The sequence below is a fragment of the Microtus oregoni genome, unplaced genomic scaffold (assembly GCF_018167655.1).
Source record: "Microtus oregoni isolate MIOR12 unplaced genomic scaffold, Mior012 000006F_ref0000085, whole genome shotgun sequence".
In the NCBI taxonomy this organism is placed as follows: Eukaryota; Metazoa; Chordata; class Mammalia; order Rodentia; family Cricetidae; genus Microtus; species Microtus oregoni.
In genome coordinates, this window is record NW_024543065.1 from 38,265,234 (window position 1) to 38,290,765 (window position 25,532).

Consider the following 25,532-nt stretch of genomic DNA (forward strand, 5'->3'; position numbering starts at 1 on the left):
TTTCCATGTCTGATGTCAAAATGTGCTTCAGAGCTCAAACTCCCTTCAATTGTGTTGACTGCAACACACTTCTTTCTCATGGGATGGTTCCACTCCGTTAGCAGCTTTCTTCAACAGAGATCTCATGACTCTGGCATCTCTAACATCTTGGGGTCTCCAAGGAAATGCAGGCTTTTCCTTCAGTTTCACACAATAACCTCTCTGGGCCTCCATTTATCACACCCTGGACACATGTGTGGCCTTGGTGAGTTTTGTTACTCAAGGAGGAAGGTTCCACATACATTTCTTCTACCCTTGAAGTCAGAATTATGAGGTCAAAGCTGTTGAGTTCTCTTGCTTACTGGGACTGGAAATGGCCCCTTCATCAGCTTTGCTTTCAACAATTTCCTTTATTGCCTAAGGCTGGTTGTTCTGGAACCTGCTTTGTAGAAAAGGCTGGCCTCAAACAAGAGATCTGCCTGGCTCTGCCTTCCCAGTGCTGGAATTAAAAGCATGTATCATCAGTACACCTGGCTGTTTCTTTTAATTTTCTTTCACAAGTTGGAAACTTATCTGGGTAGGATGATGTCCTGAGGTCACCACTCCCATTTTTCTATTTCTTAATCTGTTGATCTCCTGGAACACAGAATTCAACTCCATTCTTGGTGCTCTTTTCCTTTGCAAATTGCTCTACATTTTGTATTTTTCCTTGCTAGACATGCTCATTTCCATTATAAATATTCATTAGAATTATCACTAATAACTATATGGCAGAGTCTATATGAGGCTGTTTTCAGATGCCTTCTGTTAATAAAATTAACAAACTCCAAAATTTTCCTTTAGCCTCACACAGACACTTTGGACAAGGGCAAAAGGCAGCCACATTCTTCACCAAAATATCACAACAATCTCTAGCCACATACTATATTTTTTACTACTCAATCCAGGTACTTAGTTAAAATCACTCAGTATCACTGTCTTCCATGCTCCTACCAGGATGTCCCATTAATGAGCACTTAAAACAGATAACTACTTTTTAAATACATAGTCACAAGGTCCACATTCCTTCAAGCATTGTCAGGTCTATCACTGCAATACTTCTGTCCCTGTTAGGGTTTCTGTTGCTGGTAAGAGACGCCATGACCATGGCAACTTTTACAAAGGAAAACATTTAATAGGGATGGCTCACTAATACTTCAGAGGGTTAGTCCATTATCGTCATGGTAGGAAGGCAGCATGCAGAGTGACATGGTGCTGGGGTTTAGTCCTTACATCTTGATCCAAGGCAACAGGAAGTGAACTCAGACACTGGGTGGTATCTTGAGCATATGAGACCCAACAAGACCTACTCCAACAAAGCTACATTTCCTAATGGTGCTGCTCCCTTTAGTGGCCATTTTCTTTCAAACCACCGTAACCATGGATGGTATTCTCATGAAATTTAGAATATTGAGCAAGGTAAATGTTTTAATTATAGCTTTCCCCAGGTGGTTGGACAGATAGCTTAATGGTTAAGAACACTGGCAGCCATTCCAAGGAACCAAGCTTCAATTGCTAACACACAGATACAACCCACAACTACCTATAACTCAAGCTTCAGTGGATCGGATACCTTCTTTAGGCCCCCACAGGAGAAGCACACATACAAGGTACAGACATATATGCAGTCAAAATACCTAAAAATTTTTAAAAGCTTTTCACACAGAATTGTGGGATTTTAATTTAATATAAACTCTTTAATATTTTCCTAAGATTTTAAGATTCTTTCAAAGCTTCTACAATTTTACCTTTATGTTTCCATCATGTATACTGATGTGATTTGTATTGCCATATAAATGCTATGTCATCTTCTTTACAACAGTATTTTTCTCTTCAGTATGAATCTTCTGATGTGTTTGAAGTATTGAACACCCAGTAAAACAAACCTCACATTCCTTACACACGCTTTCTTTCTCGAGTATGAACTCTGTAATGTGTTCTAAGAGTTGAACACTGGGTGAAGGACTTGTCACAGTGTTTGCATTTGTAAGATTTCTCTCCAGTGTGAATTTTCTGATGTACTTTAAGATATGAGTTGCTAGTGAAATATTTTCCACATTCCTTACAAAGGTAAGTTCTCTCTTTAGGATGAATTCTTTGATGTATTTTCAGATTTGAATACCGGGTAAAGTATATGTCACAGGTTTTGCATCTGTAAGTTTTCACCATAGAATGATTGTTCAGATGTGCTTGAAGAGTTGAGCTCTTACAAAATGATCTGTCACATAGCTTGCATTTGTAAGGTTTCTCTCCGGTATGAACTCTCTGATGTCTTTTAAGATGTGAACTCTGGGTAAAGGATTTGTCACATTCTCTACATTTGTATGGTTTCTCCCCAGTATGAGTTTTCTGATGTATTCTAAGATTTGAGATCACCGTAAAGGATTTGTCACATACCTCACATTTGTAAGGCTTTTCTCCAGTATGAACTCTCTGATGTCTTTCAAGACTTGAGCAATTGGTAAAGGATTTGCCACAAACATTGCACTTGTAAGGTTTCTCTCCAGTATGAATTCTCTCATGTATAATGAGGTTTGAGGGGAAATTGAAGAATTTACCACATTGCCCACACTGATGTAGTTTTTTCCCTATGTAGATTGTTTGGGGCAAAAGAATGTACGCCAAGTTGAAATTGTCACCATATTCTCCCTGTCTGTTTTCTCTCTTTGCAGTGTACAGGCTCTCATTTTGAGAAATGTTGGAACATAAATTTAAAGACGCCTCACAGTCTTTAGATTTATAAGGTTCTTCTTCTCTGTGCATGCTTTCATGTCTATCTAGGTTTGCTGAGTTCATAGAGGCATCAACGTGATTGCTGCACCTGTAGATATTAGAGTTTTCTGTAGCTTCTCTTGTTTTATAAAGTGCATATTTGGAGTGGTCATGAAGCATTTTGACAAGATCATTACAACACTGGCAAGAATCCTTTTCATTCTTCACATGTTGATAGACAGGATCATATATCCAATAGTTCTCTAGAAAAAATACAATTCAGATTACTAGAGCTTGTTCCAAATCAAACATTTGATAAATGACCGCATCTTTAATTTTTCTGTTAAATCGATCTGCAACTATTTTGAATAGAGCTCCCAGTAGTCAACATATTTTTTCACCTTAATTATATAGATTCTCACAAAAACAGACTGACAGCCTTTGTGGAAGATGAAACAAATATTAGAGAAATTAGTAATTAGTCCTTGGGATTATATTTAGAATGCACATCTTTTTTTTTTAAATATTTATGTCCTCAGAAAATGATGAAAAAAGTTCAATACAATCCCAGGTTCATAGTGTTTGTACTTACTAATGAACAGTCATGAAGAGTACAGTTCAGAAAACCTGATTCCTATTAAGAGTAAAGGCTTACTTAAAAGAAACAAAGAGTTTTTCTTTTTCAGGGATCATAAAAAAGTTTTTTTCCTACTACCAAACTTTCCATAGTCTTCTCTTATTTCCATGACAGTTTATCAGAGTTTCTACAACTATAAAGTAGGGACATAGAAAACCTGAGTGAGGAATTCTACAAGCAAACTATGCTCACCCACAGAGATCAGGTTGTTATAATTCTCCAACATTACATCAACATACAAAGCCCTCTGAGCAGAGTCCAGGCATTCCCACTCCTCCTGGGAGAAGTTGACAGCTACATCGCAGAATGTCAACAGACCCTGAAAGACAAAGCGCAGTTTGAGCAGACAGATTTCTTTATGCATATAAGGAGATTTAAGGAAATTTGGAAGTAGATGAGTAAAGACCACTATTCAAATAATGATTTCTAACATAGTCACTCTATAATGAACATCCTAACTCTATGAAACAGGATTTACACAATATTCTTACAAGCAATATGCATGAAACCAAAAACAGATTATTGTTTGCACATGGCTATCTGCTATGGATGCTGTGTTTGTGTCATGCAGGATTAGATTGTACCAGTCTCAGAAGAAAAATCTGTGATGAGGAAATGTGCTTTTAAATATTGTATCTATATTTAACTTTTTGAATAGTAAACATACAAATAGCACAGGAACAAAATCCAAGTATAAACAAATGGGACTACGTGAAAATAAAGTTTGTGTACATGAAAGGAAACAATCAGCAGATCACTCAGACATCCACAAATGGGAGAGAATCTGTACCAGCGACACTTTAGATAGGGACTCATACCTAGAATTTAGCAAAAATTACAGAAATTAAATTCCAAGGACATAAAACTGCCAATCAACAAATGGGCAAATGACCTGAATAGATTATATTTCAAAGACATAAACAAATGGTCAATAAATGTTGCAAAAATTGTTTAGGATCCCTAAAATGCCATTATGGACATATAAACAAAAACTACTTGTAAATATTGCCTCACGCCAAGCAGAATGACTATCATTTGCCAATCTGATAACAAATGTTAGAGAAGTGACAAGAAAGGAACCCTTATGAACTTATTGTGTTGTTTGTGTGTGGGGGGGGGGTGCAATTAATAAACTCAAATGAAAATCAGAGAAAAAAAAATCAGTTTGAAGATTATTAAATTTTTTTTAATATTTATTTATTTTATTTATTTATTATGTATACAATATTCTGTCTGTATGTCTGCGTGCCAGAAGAGGGCACCAGGCCTCATTACAGATGGTTTGTGAGCCACCATGTGGTTGCCGGGAATTGAACTCAGGACCTTTGGTATAGGAGGCAATGCTCTTAACCACTGAGCCATCTCTCCAGCCCCCGATTATTAAATTCTTAAAGCTAGGAGTAAAGTGGCCCCAGTCCTTTCACTCCTGGGCATAAGGCCAGAAAACTTCACAGCCCACTATAGGGAGTCCCGTGTTTACTGTTGCCGATTCACCATAGCAAAGCATTGGAATCAAACTAACCATACATACATCTACAAATGAATGGATAATGAATGTGGGACACTAGTCAGTCGAGGAGAAAAATATAACAAAAATGTGAAGGATAATGTGGATTTAGAATGTGTAATATAAGTGAGGTCATAAAGTGCCACAAAAAAATCACATTTTCCCTCATATGCAGAATCTAGTCAATGATACGTATTTATGGAAACAATGTTTATTATGACACAGTAGAACAGAGTTAAGAGAACAAAAACAGGGTGACTATCAGGTGCTGAGATAGGACTGCATGCAGTTAATTGAACAAAAGCTTTGAAAAAGAATATAAAAATAATTGCTTTTCTAGTTTTAATTCTGTCACACTTTAGGGGAACGGGGTAGAAGATAATTATTACAAAATATATTCAGGACTGAAACATCAAAGTCGATGTAAGGTTCCAAAGATTCTCTCCCCAATAAAAGTACATAGAGTTGTACAGTCTTGGGGTCTGGTTAATTTAGAATGTGAATTTTTTGTTGTTTGCAACTGTTTTTCATAATAAAGTTAAAAACAATGTCTCAAAATATAACATTTCCAGAAAAAAACTGACATGACCAATGACCTGGAACACATGTCCTGGAGAATCAGCCATTTCTTGTTCCTCCTCTTTGAGTTTCTCTTTCAGGAACAACGGATGGCTTGCTGAAGAGATGGCTTGCTGCCCTTTCATATAAAGGAGTCAAACAGGAAAAGCAAAATTTAGTAAGGAAAACCGTTCAATAACAACGTAAAACCACATGAAAAACCCAAGAACCAGGATACTACTAGGTGTTTGGTCAATGGTCTCAAAGCCAGGAGAGCATGAAACCACATTTAATAGTTTATGGAGAAAATCACTGTCAACCATATTAATATTCTCAGATAAAATGGTCCATAAAAGAGCCACAGATTTTTTTTCAACAAAACTACCAATGAGAAAGAAGCCAGTATATTATATTACAGTAATGAAAACCACTTGGAATTATCATGACAACAGACAATAGGAGATAGCAATGGGCAGACAGTGTAGACAGAGTTTAACAGTCTATAAATATACTTCCTGATTCTTATCAAACCTCTATTGACAGCATTTTCAGGAATGGACACAATAACACTAAAATTGTGTAGGAGGTTCTTCTTTCTATATGTTGCTTTCACTGCTCAAATGAAGAAACTCCCTTGGCCTTTTGATAGGGCAGAAACTTGGGGGAGGGGGAAGGAGAACTGCATGCTGGGAGAAACAAGGAAGGCAAAGAGAGCTGCCATGGAGTCGCCACAGTCAGACATGCTAAATCTTTCCTGGCAAGCCATGACCTCAAGGTGACATACAGATTATTAGAAATGGGTTGAATCAAGATGTGAGAGTTAGCCAATAAGAAGCTAGAGGCAATGGGCCAGGCAGTAAATTAATTAATACAATTTCTGTGTAATTATTTCGGGTATGAGCTAGCTGGGAGGCCGGGAACCGGGCGGGACACAGCCCACTCCCCCTTCGTACTATACCAAAAGGTAGAGAATGTGCTAGCACACCAAAGCTCAAAACAATCTGAAAACAATAAATAAACCTAGAGGTATTGATTCTCATCCTTTTATATAACACATTAAAACCACAGAAATGAATTTCACTTAATATTTGCATGACATAATCAGTGACGTACATGAATGTGGATAGTATCACTGATATATACACTCAAATAAAATTTTATGTGCCCCGTAGTATCAATTCTTTTGCAGAACAGCTCCTTTCAACATACCTTTTTATACCTATTATAGGCATGCTACATTAGGATAACCATGAGATCTTTCTCAGTAGATGGAAGTCTCCAGTATTTTTAGTGAAACAATGTGTCAAAACTGATGTCATGTCCCAAGTCCACATTCACTTGAAACCCTTTCCACTCCTTCACCAGTCCCTGCAACATACCGGGATCCTTAGACACTATCTCCTTTCTCTCCATTTCTCTGGGTTTTTTGTTCTGCTCCAAAGGTGAGCAGGTCTGGGTGATCAGTTGACCCTGCACATGAGAAAGAGATTCTTTAGAAAGCATATGGATTTCTAACGCAGTACTGTACACAGTAGATAAAAAGAAAACAAACAAGTGGTTTTCCAATTGTCATGCAATGTTAGAATATTTAGGAAGCATTTTCAGTTAGTGTAACTGGAATCCCACCTCCATTCACAGCTCAGTCAAAATTCAGGGGCAGAAATGAACTAAATGATTGGGATGTACATTGGTGAGGTTCTGAATTATCTTAGGTCCAAGATGATGGAAGCTTCACGCCTCCCCAGGGACAGACAGGAAAAGAGAACATTTCATGAAGATTTTCCTTGTTCCTCTGAGGACTGGAGATATGATTTAGTGGTTAAGAGCAGTGGTTGCTATTCCAGAGAACGAGGTTTAATTCAACACACATATTATCTCACGTTTTACTGTTAATCCACTGTCAAGGGATCTGATGTTCTATTCTGGGCTCCTGTATGCCCAGGTACCAGGCAGACACGTGGTGTACAGATGACATGTATGCAATGTCACCACAAACATAAACACATAAAAAAAATTTCCAATATTTTGTAGGATTTAATGTTTATATAAACCCTGTGATATTTTCAAAGATTTAGACCTTTATTAAAGGCATTCCGAAGTTTCTTATCTTTGTGTTTCTATTTCATATGCTCTTGAGATTTGTAAGCAGAGAGAATTTCAGATAAACGGTACATCACATTATTCACAATGGTATGTTTCTCTGCCTATTAATTTTCTGATGTGCTCTGAAGTAGAAGCATCTAGTAAAATATTTGTCACATTTTTTACTAAAATAATGTCTCTCTTCACTAGGAACAATCTGTTGTGTTCTAAAATATAAGTTACAGGCAAAGGATTTGTCACACTCCTTAGGTTTGCAAATTTTCTCTCCAGTATGTTTTTTCTGATGTGCTCTAAGAAATGAGATATGAAAGGATTTGTCACATACCTCACAATTATAAGGCTTCCCTCCAATGTGGATGCTGTAATACCCTTTAAGATTTGACTTTCCAATAAAAGACTTCTCATATTTTTTGCATTTGTAAGGTTTCTCCTCAGTATGAAGTCTTTGATGAATTTTAAAGTTTGAACATCGGGCAAAGGATTTTTCACAAATATCGCATTTATAGGGTTTCTTTCCAGTATGAATTCTCTGATGTACACTGAGGTTTGAGGCAGTATTGAAGCATTTCCCACATTCCTCACACAGGAATGGTTTCTCTCTGATATAGATTGTTTGCTGCATAGGACTGTATGCAGAGCTGAAACAGTCATCATATTCTCCCTGCCTGTGCTCATTCTTTGCAGTGTAGACTCTGTGATCTTGAGTAATGTTGGAACACAAATTTAAAGATTTCTCACAGTCTCTAGATTTGCAAGGTTCTTCTCCAGAGTGCACGCTTTCATGTCTATCTGGGTTTGATAAGTCAGAGGCATCCCCGTGATTACTGCATCTGTAGTTATTAGAGTTTTCTGTAGTTTCACTTGTTCTATAAAGTGCACATCTGGAGGGGTCACGAAGCATTTTGCCAAGCTCATTACACTGACGAGACTCCTTATCAGTCTTCACATGCTGGGGGACAGTGTTACACATGCCATAGTTCTCTGGAAAATGAGTACAAGACTAATTATTTGATAAATGACTCTCTTCCTATGTTCTCTCTTAAGATAAGTCAACCAGCAACGACTTAGAATAGAGCTCACACTACTTGACCTCATTCTTTCACTATAAGGAAGTTGAAACAAATAATTGAGGAATCAGAAATTTCCCTTGGGAAGGAGCCCCCTGACTGATTATATATAGAATACCTGTCTGTATTTTTTAAGTATTTTTATCTCAGAAACTGTTAAAGAAGAGTATAATCCAATCCCAGGTTCAGTCTCTTACTAACTAATGTACAGCAATGAAGATTATACTGCAGAAGACCAAATGTCTTTAAAGATTCAAGGCATATATAAAAGCATCAAAGGTTCCCCCCACCCCAAAAAAAACTACATAGATTCTTTCAATAATAATGCATGCAAAGCAAGGATTCTGCCAGACATCAGAGGCTCTAGATCATCATTTTTCAACCTGTGGGAGGTGACCATCTGAGAAAACATATCTGATGGCCTTAGTCACTGAGATATCACTTAGCAGTAAAGTGACAGTCAAGAAGTAGCACTCAAAATAATTTCATGGTCGTGATCACCACAACACAAGCTGTTCATTACAGGGTCATAACAATACCAACAGTGACAACTGCTGCTCTAGATCATTAGTGGCAGGGCTATTACAGAAAGCCACTGCTTATTTCTATCCACCATTGACACACATGCAAGGTAGGCAATTACAGAATAATTCTACTTCATGGATTCACATTAGGTTTACAATTTGTCAAATTATTCCAATATCAGCATACTCACATAAATTGCATTTTGTACTAGTATTGTCTCTATAATTCGGGTGCAATAAGGCTCAATGTCTTCTAACATTTCCAATAGACTGAATCACCCTGGGGCCAGGATGTTATACTAATTTAAATGACCAGGAATCCTTTTAAGTGGAATTGGATAAAGCAAAATTCTAGTTTCAGTCCTTGCTTTCTCTTTCACTTGAAATCATTACTGTTGTCCTGCTCATTCACTACCCTCCTCTCCACATTCCAGAGCCACCTCATGTGCTCCAGAGAGGTGACCAGGCCTACCTTGCATACAATAATCCACATATTCTGTGAGGTAGCCCATGACCCCTACTAGAATGTGTAGAAAGAATACAGACATCTAACACAGCACTCTGCTCAATACATGAAGAGAACATAAAGTAGAACAACACAGGAATGATTTCCCAATTGCTCCATCCTATCAGAATCTTCAGCAGATTTAGGAAGAATTTTAAGTTTCCATACTCTTAATTTTTCTCACAATTAAAACAATGGCAAAGGCAATGATGGACAACCCGCTTTAAGATATGGGTGGAGACCAGAACCGGAGAGGAACAGAACCAGCTACCTAGGACAGAGAGCCAACAAGCTCCACCAGGAGCAAGAGCCAGGAGCAAATCCAGTCCAGGGAACCAACCTATTCCCTGGACCCTGGCGGATCAGGATCGAGCCAGCGAGCAAATCCAGAGTCAGACATCTCCAGCAGAACCTCTGCCAGTCCAAGTGTGAGTCTGGGACCTCTGAGCAAGTAAGCAATTCCTCTGTGGATCTGGGCGCACCAGAACTTGGGATCTCCGAGGCAGAAGACTGGAGCCAGAAACCTTTCCAGGTCCAACTCCAACCCAGGGACTCCTGCAGGAGGGAATCCAGACCAAGATTTACAGATGCAGGTCAAACCTGGTAACCTAGAGCACATTTGCCCAGAGGCAAGGAACTCCACCTTGGGCAACAAAATCCACAGGAGTGGCTCTGAAGGAGCTACCTAGGACAGAGAGGGCCTGAGGAAACAAGATCCACTGGAAGTAGAGGCCAGGGGTAAGAAGAACTGTGACACAGACTGTACCACAAGGAGAAACCATCTGAACTTTGAATTCACTGGCACCTGGAAGATTATTCAACAGAATCTCAGACAGCCCCAACCACCTATTAGAGGAAAAGATGAATAGAAAAGGTAAGATCACATGCTACACCAGAAAGACCAGAACAACACCAGTAAAACCTAAAGTCCCCACAACAGCAAGCCTGAACAACCAAATATGGATGAACCAGAAGAAAATGAAGTAAAAAAATAACTTCAAGAGAATGTTAGAAATTCTTAAAGATGAAACGAGAAATTCCCTTAAATAAATTGAAGAAAAGAGAAAAAAAAATTGGAAGATATCAGCAAATTACTTAAATAAAACCAAGAAAAAGAAATCAACCATATAAAAGAAACTATTCAGGACTTGAAAATTGAAATAGAAGCAATAAAGAAAACACAAGCCGAAGGAACTATAGAAACAGAAATCATAAGAAAAAGATCAGGAAACACAAACGCAAGCATGAACAACAGAATACAAGGGATGGAAGAGGGAATCTCAAGCGCTGAAGATACAATAGAGGAAATAGACTCATTAGTTAAGAAAACAATAAATCTAACAAAAGCTTAACCCAAAAAATCCAGGAAATATGAGATACCATTAAAAGGCCAAATCTTAGAATAATAGGTATAAAAGGAGTTCAACTCAAAGGCACAGAAAATTTATGTAACAAAATCATACAAGAAAACATTCCCAACCTAAGAAAAATATGCCTATGAAGACACAAGAAGCTTACAGAACACCAAATAGCTGGATCAAAAAAAAAGTCTTGTCGCCACATAATAATCAAAACGCTAAATACACAGAGTAAAGAAACATTATTAAGAGCTGCAAAGGGAAAAGGCCAAGTAACATATAAAGGTTGACCTATCAGAATTACATCTGACTTCTCATTGGAGTCAATGAAAGCCAGAAGGTTGTTGACAAGCATTGTGCAGACAATAAAAGACCAGGGATGCCAGCCCAGACTACTATACCCAGCAAAACTGTCAATCACCAAAGAAGGACAAAACAAGATATTCCATGACAAATCTAGATTTCACCAATACCTAGCCACAAATCTAGCCCTTCACAAAATACTAGAAGGAAAATTCCAACCCAAGGAAGATGGCTACAACAACAGAAATACAGACAATTGATAATTCATAACAGCAAATCCCAAAGGAAAAAAAAAACCACACAAATTAACATCACCAACAATGAAAAATAAATTAACAGGAGAAAGCAACCACTGGTTATTAATATCCCTTAATATAAATTGACTCACCTCACCTATAAAAAGGCACAGGCTAACAGAATGGATACAAAAACGGAATTCATCCTTCTTCTGCATACAAGAAATACATCTGAACCTCAAAGACAGACATCGTCTCAAAGTAAAGGGTTGGGAAAAAATATTCCAATCAAATGGACCTAAGAAACAAGCAGGTATAGCTATCCTAATATCTAACAAATAGACTTCAAGCTAAAATTAATTATTGCAAATTAATAAGATCAGAAATGAAAAGGGGGACATAACCACAGACACAGAGGAAATTCAGAGAATCATTAGACCTTACTACAAAAGCCTATATGCCACAAAACAGGAAAATGTAAAGGAAATGGACACGTTTTTAGATAAATACCATATACCAACGTTAAACCAGGACCAGGTGAACAATCTAAATAGACCTGTTAATCGCGAAGAATTAGGAAGAGGTTATCAAAAACCTCCCTACCAAAAAAGCCCAGGACCAGATGGTTTAAATGCGGAATTCTACCAGAACTTCCAAGAAGAACTAATACCTATACTCCTTAATGTATTTCACAATATAGAAACAGAAGAGTCATTGCCAAATTCCTTTTATGAAGCTACAGTCACTCTGATACGAAAACCACACAAAGACTCAACCAAGAAAGAGAATTACAGGCCAATCTCACTCATGAACATCGATGCAAAAATCCTCAACAAAATACTGGCAAACCGTATCCAAGAACACATTAGAAAAATTATCCATTATGATCAAGTAGGCTTCATCCCAGGGATGCAGGGCTGGTTCAACATACGAAAATCTATCAATGTAATCCAGCATATAAATAAACTGAAAGAAAAAAACCATATGATCATTTCATTAGATGCTGAAAAAGCATTTGACAAAATTCAACATCCCTTTATGATAAAAGTATTGGAGAGATTAGGGATACAAGGGTCATCCCTAAATATAATAAAAGCTATATACAGCAAGACGACAACTAACATCAAATTAAATGGAGAGAAGCTTAAAGCCATCCCACTAAACTCAGGAACACGACAAGGCTGTCCACTCTCGCCATACCTCTTCAATATAGTGCTTGAAGTTCTAGCAATAGCAATAAGACAACATAAGGGGATCAAGGGGATTCGAATTGGAAAGGAAGAAGTTAAACTTTCGTTATTTGCAGATGATATGATAGTGTACTTAAGCGACCCCCAAAACTCCACCAAAGAACTTTTACAGCTGATAAACAGCTTTGGTAATGTGGCAGGATACAAGATCAACTCCAAAAAATCAGTTGCCCTCTTATACACAAAGGATATGGAAGCAGAGAGGGAAATCAGAGAAGCTTCACCTTTCACGATCGCCACAAACAGCATAAAATATCTTGGGGTAACTCTAACCAAGGAAGTGAAAGATCTATTTGACAAGAACTTTAAGGCGTTGAAGAAAGAAACTGAGGAGTATACCAGAAAATGGAAGGATCTCACTTGCTCTTGGATTGGGAGGATCAACATAGTAAAAATGGCAATGCTACCAAAGGCAATTTATAGATTCAATGCAATCCCCATCAGGGTCCTATCAAAATTCTTCACAGATCTCGAGAGGACAATAATCAACTTTATATGGAAAAACAAAAAACCCAGGATAGCCAAAACAATCCTATACAATAAAGGATTGTCTGGAGGCATTACCATCCCTGACTTCAAACTCTATTACAGAGCTACAGTGATGAAAACAGTGTGGTACTGGCATAAAAACAGAGAAGTCGACCAATGGAATCGTATAGAAGACCCGAATTTTAACCCACAAACCTATGAACACCTCATTTTTGATAAAGGAGCCAAAAGTATACAATGGAAGAAAGAAAGCATCGTTAACAAATGGTGCTGGCATAACTGGATGTCAACCTGTAGAAGAATGAAAATAGACCCATATCTATCACCATGCACAAAACTCAAGTCCAAATGGATTAAAGACCTCACTATCAGTCAGAACATATTGAACCTGATAGAAGAGAAAGTGGGAAGTACCCTACAACAGATGGGCACAGGAGATCGCTTCCTATGTGTAACCCCAACAGCACAGACTTTAAGGGCAACATTGAATAAATGGGACCTACTTAAACTGAGAAGCTTCTGTAAAGCAAAGGACACTGTCACCAAGACAAAAAGGCAACCTACTGACTGGGAGAAGATCTTCACCAACCCCGCAACAGACAAAGGTCTGATCTCCAAAATATATAGAGAACTCAGGAAACTAGACTTTAAAATGCTAATTAACCCAATTAAAAAATGGGGCACTGAACTGAACAGAGAATTCTCAGCAGAGGAAGTTCTATTGGCCAAAAGACACTTAAGGTCATGCTCAATCTCCTTAGCAATCAGGGAAATGCAAATCAAAACAACTTTGAGATATCATCTTACACCTGTCAGAATGGCTAAAATAAAAAACTCCAATGATAGCCTTTGCTGGAGAGGCTGTTGAGGAAGGGGAACCCTCATCCATTGCTGGTGGGAATGCAATCTTGTGCAACCACTTTGGAAATCGGTGTTTCGGTTTCTCAGGAAATTCGGGATCAACCTACCCCTGGACGCAGCAATACCACTCCTGGGAATATACCCAAGAGATGCCCGATCATATGACAAGAGCATTTGTTCAACTATGTTCATAGCAGTATTATTTGTAATAGCCAGAACCTGGAAACAACCTAGATGCCCTTCAAAGGAAGAATGGATGAAGAAAGTATGGAATATATACACACTAGAGTATTACGCTGCGGTAAAAAACAATGACTTCTCAAATTTTGCATGTAAATGGATGGAAATAGAAAACACTATCCTGAGTGAGGTAACCCAGACCCAAAAAGATGAATATGGGATGTACTCACTCATAATTGGTTTCTAGCCATAAACAAGGGTCACGGAGTCTACAATTGGTGATCCCAAAGAAGCTAAGTAAGAAGGTGAACCAAAGGAAAAACATATAGCTATCCTCTTGGCTATGGGAAGTAGACAAAATTGCCGGGGAGAAAATTGAGATCTTGGGGGTGGGGTGGGATGGTGGTAAGGGGAGATGGGGAGAGTAAAGGGAGAAGGGGAGAACTGGGGGAACTTGGGGAAAAAGGAGGATTGGGATAAAGGAAGGTTGGATAGGGGAGCACGGAAGCACAATTCTTAGTTAAGGGAGCCACCTTAGAGTTGGCAAGAGACTTGAACCTAGAGTGGCTCCCAGATGCCCAAGCCAAGGTCCCCAGTTAGTTCCTTGGGCAGCTGAGGATAGGGAACCTGAAATGACCCTAGACTATATCAATACTGACGAATATCTTGCATTTCATCATAGAACCTTCATCTGGTGATGGATGCAGATAGAGACAGAGACCCACACTGGAGCACTGGACTGAGCTCCCAAGGTCCCAATGAGGAGCAGAAGGAGGGAGAACATGAGCAAAGAAGTTGGGACCACGAGGCGTGCACCCACCCACTGAGACAGTGGAGCTGATCTATTTGGGAGCTCACCAAGGCCAGCTGGACTGTGACTGAAAAAGCATGGGATAAAACTGGACTCTCTGAGCATGGCGAACAATGAGGGCTGATGAGAAGCCAAGGACAATGGCACGGGGTTTTGAACCTATGTAATGTGCTGGCTTTGTGGGAGCCTAGCCAGTTTGGATGTTCACCTTCCTAGAAATGGACGGAGGGGGGAGGACCTAGGACTTACCACAGGGCAGGGAACCCTGACTGCTCTTTGGACTGGAGAGGGATGGGGAAAGGACTGGGGGGAGGGGGAGAAGGGTGGGAGGAGGGGGAGGGAAATGGGAGGCTGGGAGGAGGTGGAAACTTGTTTTTTTTTCTCCTTTTCTTAATAAAAAAATGGAAAAAAAAAAAGACCCAGCAATGCCACTTTTGGGTATATATCCAAAAGATGCTCGATCGTGCCACAAGGACATGTGCTCATAGCAGTTTTGTCTGTCAGAGCCAGAACCTGGAAACAACATAAATGCCACTCCGTCAAAGAATGGACAAGAAAAATGTGGTACATTTACACAATGGAGTACTACACAGCAAAAAAAAAAAAAACGACAGCATGAACTTTGCGAGAAAATGAATGGAGCTAGAAAACATAATTTGAGTGAGGAAACCCAGACACAGAAAGACAATTATCACATGGACTCACTCATAGGTGGTTTTTAAACACAAAGCAAAGAAAACCAGACTACAAACCACAATCCCAGATAACATAAACAACAATGAGGACACCAAGAGAGACTTACATAGATCTAATCTACATGGGAAGTAGTAAGTAGAAAATGACAAGATCTCCTGGCTAAAGTGGAAGCATGGGGACCTTAGGGGAGGTTTGAAGGGGGTTGGGGAGAAGCAGAGAAGAGAGTAGAGAAAATTGTAGAGCTTAATAAATATTAAAAAAATTAAAAAAAAATGATTGGAAACTGCTTAAACTATTGAGTTTCTGAATGCATCATGAAACTAAAGGGTGCATTTTAGTGATAATGCATTTGTGTTTTAATAAATAAAGCTTGCCTGAAGTTCAGAGAATAAAATAGTAGCACTGATCAGTCTTATAGACCAGCGGCGGTGAACACACCTTTAAACCCAGTAGCCAGTTTGCCAAAGAAACTGGGTAGTAGTTGTTCATGCTATTAACTCTAAATTAAAGAGGAATGTAAGAAGGGAGAAAACAGCTCTAACACATGGGCTCATTCTGAGATTATTGGATGCAGGATCGCCATTTTGGACTGAGGTAGAGGTAAGAGCCAGTTGCTGACTGTTTGCTTTTCTAACCTTCAGGTTGAACATTTATTTCTGTCTCTGGGTTTTGATTAATCATGTTACAGTCCATGACACCTCTCCTATGAAAAATGTTAAAAAAGCAAAAAACAAATACCAAGAAAAAGAAATTTTCTACTATCACGCATTTCCTAGTTTCCTGTTGCTTCCAATGCAGCCTAACAGACAATAAACAACCTATAGCCTGAGTTGGGAATTCTACAAGCAAATGTTCTCACCCACAGAGACGAGGTTGTTGTAATTTTCTAACATCACATCAATGTACAAATTCCCCTGAGCAGTGTCCAGGCATTCCTTTTGCTCCTGGGAGATGTTCACATTCACACCCCAGAATGTAAACAGACCCTGAAACAAAGGGCACAGTTTAATCACATAAAACCAGGCAGAATGCTTTCCTGGATATAAGGAGACTTAAGGAAATCAGGGATGTAGACAATGAGAGAAGACAACTACTCAAAAAAGATGATTTCTAGGGGGCTGGAGAGATGGCTCAGTGGTTAAGAGCACTGACTGCTCCTCCAGAGGACCCGGGTTCAATTCCCAGCACCCACATGGCAGCTCACAGCTGTCTGTAGCTCCAGTACAAGAGAATCTGACATCGTTATACCAATGTGCATGAAATAAAGTTAAATAAAAAGAAAAAAAAAGATGATTTCTAATAAAGTCACACTCTATAATGAATATTCTAACTTTGAAAGCAGGATGACATACATGATAGTTTCACAAGCATGTCCCTGCAAGAAGATATACATTTAAGGTCTGAACACAGTAATCTATACGTTATGGATGCTATGTTAGGTCACATTGGTATTGTCCATGTCTACGAAGGAAAATTCTTGATGAGGACATGTGCTTTTTAATGCAGTACCTGAAGATCATGCTAAAACACTGATCCTGAATCAATACTGTCTGTACTTAGGTCTTACATGACTCTATCCTAAAAGGATCAGTTGGGGTGTTTAGATTGTAGGTTCAAAGCCCCATCATTAAATAGTAAAGGGATAGATACAGAAGGCATAATTCATGATTGACTGGATAGTCAAAGACTTTGGGGGTTTCCCAACAGTAACAAGGTGTGCCACACTGCATACTACAAATTTTAACTTCAATATATAATAAGGTCAAGTAGTCTATAGACTTAATTTCATAATAATATTGAGCTATTTTCAAGCACATAGAAAAATCAGCATCCGTCACATTTGCTATAATCCAAATTTTTCTATAAATATTAAGAAGCTGACTTAAACAAATAACAATCTCAGAAGTTTTGAAGAACATTTCACTTCAATTGCAGAATTGTAAAAGTTGATGGAAGTCTTAAAAACACATCAAATAATATTTAAGTTACAGCTCAGCATGTACACATAAGTGTAGTTACTTTGGATGCATTCTGGAGTGACACAGATTTCCTGTCAGTAAATGAAGATATTAAATTCTATCAGAAATATATTAGATTCTTATCTTACACAATGTATATTAATCCATTCAAAATGAATAAAAAACTCATTTAGAACCAAGCAATCAGAAACCAAGAACTTAGGGACTACACATCGAGGTGAGCAAGAATTTACTGATTACAAAGAACATCAGCATAGGAACTAACCCAACTATTAACAGATGATACTCCATGAAGATAAGAGTTTCAATACAAATCAGCAGATTACATAGACACTACACAGAATGGGAAAGAATCTGTACCAGTAGCATTCTGGATAGCAGCTCATGTCTAATTTTCACTGAGAATTACAGAAAGTAAAATTTCAAGGAAATATAACTGCCAATCCCAAATGGGCAAATAAACTGAACAGTTTTAAGTATCGAAACCCAAGTGGTCAATGAATATGGCAAAATGTATTCAGGATCCCTAAAATTCACCCACAGAAGTGCAAACTAAACCTACTCTGACATACTGCCTGACCCCAGGTAAAACAGCAGTCATCTAGTAACCTGACAACAAATGTTAGAGAGGATGTGGAGAGAAAGATACCATTATTCATTGTTGGTGTAAGGGTGGGTAGGTGGGGATGCAAATTAATACACTCCAATGGAAATCAGTTTGAAGATTATTAAGCAATTAAAGATAGAACTAATGTATGACCCAGTTTTTTTTTTTTTTTTTTTTTTTTGGTTTTTCGAGACAGGGTTTCTCTGTGGCTTTGGAGCCTGTCCTGGAACTAGCTCTGTAGACCAGGCTGGTCTCGAACTCACAGAGATCCGCCTGCCTCTGCCTCCCGAGTGCTGGGATTAAAGGCGTGCGCCACCACCGCCCGGCTATGACCCAGTTTTTGACTCCTGGCCATATCCCTAGGGAACCCCATACCCCCAATAGAGATATTTATACCTGATATTTACTACTGCTTATTCAAAAAAAGAATAAGAACATTGGTTTACTTATTTATTTGTTTGTTTATTTATTTATTATATACACAGTGTTCAGCCTCCATGTATGCCTGCAGGCCAGAAGAGGGCACCAGATCTCATTACAGATGGTTTATTTATTTATTTATTTGTTTATTTATTTATTTATTATATACACAGTATTCAGCCTCCATGTATGTCTGAAGGCCAGAAGAGGGCACCAGATCTCATTACAGATGGTTGTGAGCCACCATGTGGTTGCTGGGATTTGAACTCAGGACCTCTGGAAGAGCAGTCAGTGCTCTTAACCTCTGAGCCATCTCTCCAGCCCTGAATAAGAACATTGGAATAATAACATTGGAATCAACCAAACTGTCTATCAACAGATGAATGGATAATGAAATGGTATATACTATGAAGTACCATTCACCTGAAGAGAAAAATTAATAATAACATGAAGGAAAGCAGTTGGACTTAGAATGCGTAATAGTTAGTGAGGTCATACAGTGTCAGAAAGAAATCATGTTTTGCCTCATATGCAGAATTTAGCCAATGAAATGTCATGTGCGCACAGTTCAACAAGGTAAGTAAAGTTCAATATCAATACTGAGGTAGAACTGGATGCAGACAATGAACATAAGTTATGAAAAAGGATATAAAGCCGAGTGCTTTTCTAGCTCTAACACTGTCACAGTTTTGGTTTTTGATGGTAGATAAGTACAACAACTATATTGGATATTAAAACTATAAAATCCCATGTGAGGCTCCAGAGCGTCTGTTCACAGTGACTACTCTAACTGTACAAAAGTACATTGAGTTGTACAGTGGGCCTGCTTAATTTCAACATGTGATTTTTGTGTTTGTTTATTTTTATGTTTGTAATATTTTTCATGGCAAAGCTAAAAAAAAAACAGTCAGAAGCAGAAAATGAAAGGCTTCAAAGTATATCAAACTACAACATTTCCATAAAAAAAGGAGGACATGACTACTGACCTGGGGCACGTTTATTGGAGAATCGGCCATTCCTTTCTGTTTCTCTTTTCTGAGTTTCTCTTTCAGGAACAATGAGTAGATGGCTTGCTGCCCTTTCACATTAAGGGGTCAAAAAGAAAAACAAAATTAATACTGAAAGAGGTTACAGAACAATGTCAAACCACATGAAAAGATTCAAGAAACAGAATACGACCAGATGTCTTCACCATGATCCAAAACCCAGGAGAGCATGAAGCGAGAGGTAGGGCTTGTAAAGAAAATCACCACCAACAGCACTGTTGCACACAGAAAAATTCTATCTTACAATTGAGGAACACATGAGTGCATTTTAGGACAGTTATGAATTATCACAACTGATTTCACGAATGCAACACTGCAGATAATAAATTACAGGCAGAACATACACAGAAGATTCAGAGGAATTAAAAGGGAACATGGGAAATAAATTTCAAATGAAGAATAGATAAATACCAGAGAACTGGGAAGTAATCATCCATAGGCAAGGCAGCAAATTCTCACAGAGAAGGAAGAGGAATACTATGAATAATTCAACCAGAAACAGCATCAAAAAAGGGAAGGAAGGAAGGAAGGAAGGAAGGAAGGCAAGCAAACAAGCAAGCATAGGGAATAAAATCCTTATGAACAAATAATTTAGGTGCTCTAGAAATCAATATGGAAAACCCTCAATTAAATCAACAAATTCTCAAGTTAATGAATTTAGCACATGACCCAGATAGTCCACTCCTTGGCATATGCTCAAAGGACTTGACATCCTACTCCACAGATACTTGCAAGCCATGCTCATTGCTGATCTACTCACAATAGTTACAAAATGTCCTTCAACGGACAGGGAGAGTGAAAATATGATTCAGCTGGAAAGAAAACTGAAATCATGAGCTTTGCAAGTAATTGGATGGATAAGAGCATTTCAAGTAAGGTATTCCTGGCAGAGAAAGACTAACATTGCACATTCTCTCTCATAGGAAGTTCCTAGCTCCAAATCTTTAGATTTGAACACACAACCTGGAGTGATGCAGTAAAAAGAAAGCACTATGAGACGTGTGGGGATTAATAGTTGGGAATAACAGGGAACAAATGATCTAAAGGGGGAAATGGAAACAAAAAAAAAACTGCTTCTAATACATAAGTCTGTACATGCAGATACATTTAGAATGAAAACAAAAACCATATCTGGGCTGATGATGCTCCTCACAAGAGCCAGAGATTTTCATACAAAATCACCAAAATCAGGCAGGACACATGCTTTGTAGTTTGTTTTGGACCAGTCTTGACAAAAATACCTCTTACCAGGTAAAGGCATGGGGATTTAGAAACATAGTAAAGAATATGAAGATGCAAATGAAAATAGCAAAATGGAGAAACATACAGCATAGTATCAGGAGGGAATTCCAGTGAGTACTGAAATTTGCCAGCATTTAATTTCCAATTGCTTAAAATACTACTGACCCCAAAAGGCAGGAATAGGACAAAAGACTGCATTAACATGATACAAGGAAATGAACAGACCAATTGAAGATCGTTGGCTACATTCATAATTAAACATTTGGTTGCTAGAACAAGTCATGTTCAATCCCTACACCAAAGCATTCTGTAGGCAAACCACTCCCTGGGTGGGATCCATTGGGAAATGAAACTTAGTTGGATCCTTAGACTTCTGTTTGAGGTAGAACAGATCTACTTCGCTATTCCTGGAGTAGGTCTGGCTATATTAGCCACACCTATTGAGGACAATAGCCTTGAGAGAACAGAACTCTCTGACCATTGGTAAATGTGGAAACAGGCTCACATTTTCAGGTCTCCACTCTCCTCCCTCTCCTTCTCTGGTCTACATCAAAGGTGGAACCTTTGTTTGAGGTGGAAGCACAATAATCTTGAAGGAATTAGAGCTCCAAAGCCACAGTGAAACCCTGTCTCGAAAAACCAAAAAAAAAAAAAAAAAAAAACCCAAAAACTCGATACAGGGTTTCTCTGTATAGTCTTTGCTGTCCTGGAACTCACTGAGATCCACCTGCCTCTGCCTCTTGAGTGCTGAGATTAAAAGGCCTGGGCCACCACTTACTTTCATTCTTATCAAACTCAGTTGGCATTATTTTCAAGAACGGAGAAAAAAACACTAAAAGGCAGAGAATGTGGCTAGAAACCAAGGCTCAAATTTTCTGAACACAATAAAGCACTTCTTTCACCATTTTATAATTTATTAAAATCATACATGAAAACCAATTAATATGATGACATGCTATGAAGGGAATGACAGCAACTCAATGTACAGCGAAATACAATTTCATTTGCCTCCTAGTGTCAATTCTTCCTCAGAACCTCTTCTCAAACCTATAATAGGATAATTGTGAGGAGATTTTTCTCAGAGCAAGTCTCCCAAATTCTTTCTAGTGAAAGAAAATGTGACAAAACTGATCTCATGTCCCATTTCCACATGAACCCCTTACCACTCTTTCACCAATGCCTCCACCATACCTGGATCCTTAGCTACGGTCTCCTCTCTCCTTCCAGGTCTCCTTGTTCTGCCACAGAGGTGAGCAGGTCTGGGTGATCAGCATGTCCTGTAATTAAGAAAGAGATTGTTCAGAAAGCATCTGGATTCCTAAAACAGTACTGTGCTCAGTAGATGAAGGATGAAGAGAGGATTCTACAAATGAGTCCAAGTGTCCTACAATGTCAGAGTACTGGAAACATTTAGAAAGCATTTTCAGTTAGCGTAACTTGAATGCCCCTTCCAGTCACAGCTGAGTCAGAAATCAGTGGTAGAAATGAAACTGAATGGGGGCTGGAGAGATGGCTCAATGGTTAAGAGCATTGCCTGCTCTTCCAAAGGTCTTTTTTTTTTTTTTTTTTTTTTTTTTGGTTCCGAGACAGGGTTTCTCTGTGGTTTTGGAACCTGTCCTGGAACTAGCTCTTGTAGAGCAGGCTGGTCTCGAACTCACAGAGATCTGCCTGCCTCTGCCTCCCAAGTGCTGGGATTAAAGGCATGCGCCACCACCACCGGGCTTCTTCCAAAGGTCTTGAGTTCAATTCCCAGCAACCACATGGTGACTTACAACCATCTGTAATGAGGTCTAGTGCCCTCTTCTGGCCTGCAGGCATACACACAGATAGAATGTTGTATACAAAAATAAATAAATACATATTTAAAAAAAGAAGAAATGAAACTGAATGATTGGGATGAGGTTCTGAATTCATCACAGACCCAGGGCGATTGAAGCCTCACACATCCCAAAGGGAAACACACAAAGAAGGAACATTCCTTGAAATTTTTTTTTCCCCTCTGAGGATTCCTCTTTATTCTGTGAGATTCATTCACACTCTTGCACAAAGCTCACACACTTGCAGATTAGTTTGTTCAGAAACCCCAAGGAACAAGGGAGACTACAAACAAACAATTCTCTCCCAGAGAAACCAGACCTCTGTATTCTGTGGCATCCAGTACCAGTACAAAGCCTTCTCAGCAGGCTTCAGGCATCGCTACTCCTGTTGGGAAAAGTCCAGTCTCAACACTGGCTGTCTAAAGACCACAAAGTAAAAAACAAGAGTTTGAATTGTTGTGTAAGGGCACACCTTTAATCCTAGCTCTCAGCAGGCAGAGGTGGGTGGAACTCTCTAAGTTCTAGGTCCAACATGTCCTACAGGGTGAATTTTTGGCCAGACACTGAGTTCAGTTCTCAGAGAAGCAAACACAAGAACCAAAACAAAGAAAAAAGAAAAACCAACAGTTTGGTCGGCCACGTGTCCATGGGCAGTGTGCTATTCTAGAACCAAGGAGACAGAAGACTATTCTAGACATTATTCTGATGTAGATGAGTCATTTTCCTTTCCTTCCTTCTTTTTTTTTTTTTTTTCAAGACAGGGTTTCTCTTTGTAGCCCTGGTTGCCCTGAAACTTGCTCTGCAGACCAGACTGGCATTGAACTCACCTGACTCTCTAAGTGATGGGATTAAAGGCGTGTGCCACCACCACCCAGTTTATAATGCCTTTTCTAACTGTGAGAATATTGACACCCTCAAACAGCATACTGTGCTTTCCAGACTCCAAGATGCAACACTACCAACTCAGCATTAAAAGATTCATTGTTTTTTGTTTTTCTTTCTTTTTCTTTCTTTTTTTTTTTTTTTTGAGAGGGTCTCAACATGGAGCTAGCTATGTGTGTCCTGGAACTCACTATGTACACCAGGCTGGTCTCAAACTTACTAGATTGACCTGTCTCTGCCTCTTGAATGCCGGTATTCGAGGCCTGTGCCACCAAGTCTGGCAAAGACACTTTTCAGAATGCTGTGGTTACATCAGAGCACATAACATCAGATAAAAATTTACCGATAAAAAGTGTGCTTTTAAATGTTAATGCTTGGGCTGGAGAGATGGCTCAGAGGTTAAGAGCATTGCCTGCTCTTCTAAAGGTCCTGAGTTTAATTCCCAGCAACCACATGGTGGCTCAGGCCCTCTTCTGGCCTGCAGACATACACACAGACAGAATATTGTATACATAATAAATAAAAATTAAAAAAAGAAGAAAAACCATTTTTAAAAAAAAATAAAAAAAAAAAATAAATGTTAATGCTTACAACCATACTTGAGCTTGAAAATAAATTTATTTTCAGATTCTACCAAATCTGCAAGAATTCCTTTGAGGACTACTATCTAAAAAAAAGGGATGTGGGCTCCTCAGGTCCAGGTACCACGCGCCTGAATATATAAATGGTTTAACAGGGAAATTAGCATGGATGAATGTGAGTTTCAAGAGCTTTGTGCTTTCCACCATAACAAAGGGAATCAAGTGTGCAAAATCAATCATTACACTATAGTTTCTTGTTTTCTTTTGTTTTTTTGGTTTTTCAAGGCAGGGTTTCTGTGTAGCTTTGTAGCCTGTCCTGGAACTAACTCTTATAGCTGGGATTAAAGGCGTGTGCCACCACTGCCTGGCGCCAAACTATTCTTTTTTATTTAATATTTATTTATTTATTTTGTATGCAATATTCTGTCTCTGTGTTTGTAGACCAGAAGAGGGCAGCAGAGCAGACCTCATTACAGATGGTTGTGAGCCACCATGTGGTTGCTGGGAATTGAACTCATGACCTTTGGAAGAGCAGGCAATGCTCTTAACCACTGAGCCACTTCTCCAGCCCCCGCCAAACTATTCTTATAAGGATACTCTATCCGGGCGGTGGTGGAGAACACCTTTAATCCCAGCACTTAGGAGGCAACGGCAAGCAGATCTCTGTGAGTTCGAGGGCAGCCTGGGCTACAAGAGCTAGTTCCAGGGCAGGCTACAGAGAAACCCTGTCTCGAACCTCTTCCCCCACTTCCCCCCCCCCCAAAATAGTTTGGCAACCAGAAGGATCGACCAATTGATTTTACCTAAAATTTACCAACAAGGGAAGAAATTTACAGGACAACTTCAGAACCAGCTTCCTTATGAACAGCAGAGAAACTGCTCGCACCCCTGGTCCCTTCCCTCCTGGGTCCCAGCCCCGCTGCTCCTCTGACCTGCAAGGTTCCAGGGCCGCCGGGCTGCGGTTCCCGCCACGGCGCTGCTGACTTTCCCAGGCCGCCCCGCGGCGACTGCGACTCCGCGGAGTTTTCGCGTCCCCGCGACTCCCAGGTCTGCATACGCCACTCTCCACGGTTGAGGAACGACAGCGAACGGGTCCTCTGCGCCGCTGACTTTCCCTCAGCAGTCCACTTCCCGGTCCTTACC

At 39.2% G+C, this 25,532-nt stretch overlaps 1 pseudogene; it reads right to left on the reverse strand.

The window, feature by feature from the left end:
* Positions 1 to 1,244: 1,244 nt before the first annotated feature.
* LOC121449194 lies at positions 1,245 to 25,532 on the reverse strand (annotated as a pseudogene).